General features: G+C 38.2%; 1 pseudogene; it reads left to right on the top strand.

The window, feature by feature from the left end:
- Positions 1-264: 264 nt before the first annotated feature.
- LOC141815769 (protein MOR1-like) lies at positions 265-3,774 on the top strand (annotated as a pseudogene).
- The last annotated feature ends 419 nt before the right edge of the window (positions 3,775-4,193 follow it).

The following is a 4,193-nucleotide window of genomic DNA, read 5'->3' on the forward strand; positions in this document are numbered from 1 at the left end:
TTTGACAGCGCATATTGTGCGCTGTTAAAAGTATTTTTAACAGCACACAATGTGCGCTGTTAAAAATTTATATTGATAGCGCACAATATTCCGCTGTTAAAAATTTATAAATTATAACAACATATATAATACATTGTTAAAATTATATTAGTTTTATTTTTTTATGCTTAGGTTAATTTCCTCTCGCGCTCATTTTTTTCCATCCAGGTTAATTTCCTCACGCTCGCCTTTTCCCCAAATTTCCTCTCGCGCGACCTGCTAATCTCCTTCCCACCGCCGCTCCCACCTCTCGCGTTTTCCCCCGCCGCTCCCACCTCTCGCGTTTTCCCCCGCCGCTCGACCCTACTCAGGGGCGGATCCAGGCGAGGGCTGGAGGGGGCTGAAGCCCTCGCCAGGATCAAGGCGAGTGCTGCCTTCTCCTTCTCCGACACCGGATGGTGCGGGCAGAGTCCTCCCTTCCCTCGCCAAGCTCAGGTCTGTTCTTCACCGTTTTTTTTCTCTCTCTCAATCGATGGAGGGGTTTCATCTTCGTAGGCCGCCGTTCTAGTCCTCCCTCGCCAGGGTTAGGTTTGTCTTCAAGGCGCACCCTAGTGTCTGCAATCTTGCGTTTTCCCGCCATTAGGGTCTTTGGCTTTTTTTCCGTGGGTGTTCGCTTACTGCCGATCAATTCGAGGAAAATCTTGTTATATTTTGATTTTGGCGGATGTACACTTCTACGTTTGGTGAATTTTAGGGTTTCGTTCCTCTAGGTTTTCGCTTTCACCCCTGATGAATAAATTCTCGTACAAATAAGATGTGTGTAGTAGTAGCCCTACTAAAATCCTAATTCCCTTTTGCGCCACTTCCTCGCGCTGCTTTGAATTGGGGCTTATTTTCTGTACGCTTGGTTTGTAGTTGTTTGCTATGGAGCACGGTTCTTTGTCAGATTTGAGCTCCTCAACATTCTCCTTGTTGGACGAGGATCATACGCTAGCAAACTCTGTCAGATTTTCGCTAAATAAAGAGTGAGTTGTTCATAAAGTAAACAACTTTGTTTATATATTGTAAATGGCCGGTTACTTGATTACTACTGTTGCATCTTAAGCATGCATGACTCTTTTTATTTCTTTTACCTACCTGCTTATCGTGATGTGCCCCCTTTGCTAGTCAGTTTAATAGTTTATCCATGCGTTTAAGTGAAGAATTTCAATATGAACTTGCTTTTTTTTTCATTAATTGGTTTTTGAAATATATTATAGAAACATGGATAGTTCAGTAGTTGATTGCATATGGGTTGTGTATTGATACGGAACTTTTATGCTTATGATATGTTGACAGTGCGGTGAGCTAAATGCTATGCCTATCCTATGTTTATTGTCTTATAGAACCATCATATGGCATGACATTCGTATCTTTTAGAACCAATTGTTACTGCCTTAATATTGTAATTGTTGTCATGACTATATTTCCAATCAACTAGTCTTAGATTGAGGTAAAACTATTTTTTTCTTGATTATGTTAGATTTTGAAGTAATTGGCCTTTATAGTGGTTTCATCCCTCTGCAGAAATTACTGGGTCTAAAAATTTTGAGCTTCATTCAATTGTTTCACGTCTCTATCTTTCTTGCTTTCTGTAGCCTAGAGCTTTCTGAACAACATTTGAAATAATTACTCACACTGGTATACCGGTTCGATCATTTATCAAAATTGGAACATTTGGCTTGGTACAACGCGAAGTGTCCTTCAGTTCAATTTTTTTTTTCATAATTTTCCATTGGTTTCCATTTGCCTGTATTATATTTCTGATGCTGGTACATATCAATTAGGATAAAATGGTTTTGTTGCAATCCTTGGTGATAAATGTTAAACTCACTTTTATTGGCAGTTTTCTCTACCTATACCATTCTGTTTCTGTGCCTCGTAATTTTAGAATTTTAACAACTAGGTTCTTTGTTGGTTTATCACTGCACCACTTATATTTTTTTGTTTATTAATTATTTTTATGGGAAACGTAAATGATGTAGAAATGAATATCTCAGGTAAGTGTCATTCAGTAGATTATCAAGATTGATTTTAGACTGGAATTTGAAATAGATAATATATAAACATTAAGATTTCATGTTAGGAAACTATGAAATTATTATGCTTGAGAAAACTGCTAAAACATTCAAGAAAGGTTTCCAGTCTTTGTTTCTGACATTTTTGAAGGGACTGGTAGGTTTACAACTCCTATTCTGTGTTGTATTGCAAAGTCAAATAAAATTTAAACAATATCTTAAGAATGTAGTCTTGGGTTTTTGGATATTGATGTTGAATTTGATGAGATTTCTGTTCTCCAGGAAATCCTTTCTGTTTGTTTTATATCTTATTTTAGATATCTACTTTTTCTAGTTCTACAAGAAGGAAACTTATTTTGATGCTTGTACTGTATAGCAATTATAAACTATAATTATAATAATGCCACATACTCTTTGGTTAACCATAGTCACATTTTTGTTTGTATTCTTTGCTTTCCTTTTTCCCCTTCCTCTCCTTTTTGATTTTTTTTTTGATAATCATACTCTTCTTTAGATTTTCTCTTTTGCCTTGGTGCAGTCAGTTGAAGGCATGAAAGTTATATGCCACGAGCTGACACAGGTCACAGCTGACCCTGACAACAGTGCAATTGAAGAGCTAGTTAAAGATGCTGATAGATTGGTTTCATGCTTAGCAACAATGGTAGTTTGATCTATTTTCTGTGATTTTAAGGAACTATGTTACTGTTTATTTGCTTAATACATCTCAAATTATTCAGGTTCCTAGCACCTTTAATTTCAGTCTTTCTGGAGCTTCTTCGAGATCCTGTAAATATGTGCTTAACACGATGATGCAGGTATTCATCTTTTAGTTGAATGTTTTTTCCATCTATTTCTTGGATGGCATGTATGAAAACTCTCTTCTGTAGACCTTCCAGATCAAAAAACTTGCTCATGCTGTGAAGGAGAATACATTGGACAACCTCATCACTGAACTTCTTCTTTGGCTTTTGGATGAAAGAGTTCCTGTGATGGACGATGGTAGTCAATTATTGAAAGCACTTAATGTATTGATGCTCAAAATTCTGGTAAGGTTTTTTTTGTTATTACATGAAGTGTCATGAAATAGAAAATGTATCCTGCTTTGAGAAGTCAAACTGACCTTTCAGAGTTTAGGTCTCATTTAGGAGATGAACGAATGGACCGATATCCTGCTGGTAACTCACTCTCATCTCTTTCTTTATGTTCAGGTGTGTGAAAATGCGCTCATAAAGTTGTGAGTGTAGGTTTGCCTTAATTTACATCCTATATTGCTAGAATGATGAGTGCATGCTCTTACTTTCCAGCCCCTGCAGTAACAATGGGGGCCCTTGATGCCATCAGAGAACGGATGAAAAGCATACAGGCTGCTGCTGCCACTGGCAATTTGGATGGTTCAGCTCGACCATTTGGACATGTCAACTGTAATGCCCTCCACGGAGTAGAACGTGGCGATGGGGAAGCCCCAACACAGGGCAATATCCTTCCAATGGGAGAAGGCATTGTCCGGGTTGCAAGCAAGGATGGAGAGACTAAAAAGTGGAACCCTTGAGCCACTTTAGCGATGATTGTTTCATACGATATTGCAGGTCACGTAGATTCATGTAAATGAGCTATGAGAGTTATCTAAATATATAATTGTGTAACTGATTTAGATTTAGATTTTAACTTTTTCAGAAAAAATATGGTATTGAAGTGTTTTTTATTATTATGATCTATTGTTACTAAGTAAAGTCTGTTATTTGTTGGATATATATACTAGTTTGAAATGATATTATTATTGTGTTATTTGTGTGTGGTTGTTGTTGTGTGTGGTATTTATGTTGTTATTAATTATTTGAGTTGTGAGTTTATAATTATGATTTGAATGGTTTGAAATGTAATTATATGATTTGAATGGTTTGATCTGTGATTGATTGACCTGTGATCAATCGCAGCGTGCATAGCGCGCTGCGGAAGCTCTCATCCGCGGCGCGCATTGCGCGCTGCGATTGATCGCATCGCGCAGCGCGCAATGCGCACCGTGGATGAGAGCTTCCGCAGCGCGCAATGCACGCTGCGAATGCCTAATGACTTTTAACAGCTTGCAACTACGCAGCGTGCGATGTGCGCTGCGGATGACATATTTGCGCGCTGCGGAAAGTCATTTTTGTTGTAGTG

Source organism: Curcuma longa, unplaced genomic scaffold, assembly GCF_044706935.1.
Source record: "Curcuma longa cultivar G26 ecotype Majalengka, Jawa Barat unplaced genomic scaffold, ITB_CL_G26_1.1 contig_10088, whole genome shotgun sequence".
In the NCBI taxonomy this organism is placed as follows: Eukaryota; Viridiplantae; Streptophyta; class Magnoliopsida; order Zingiberales; family Zingiberaceae; genus Curcuma; species Curcuma longa.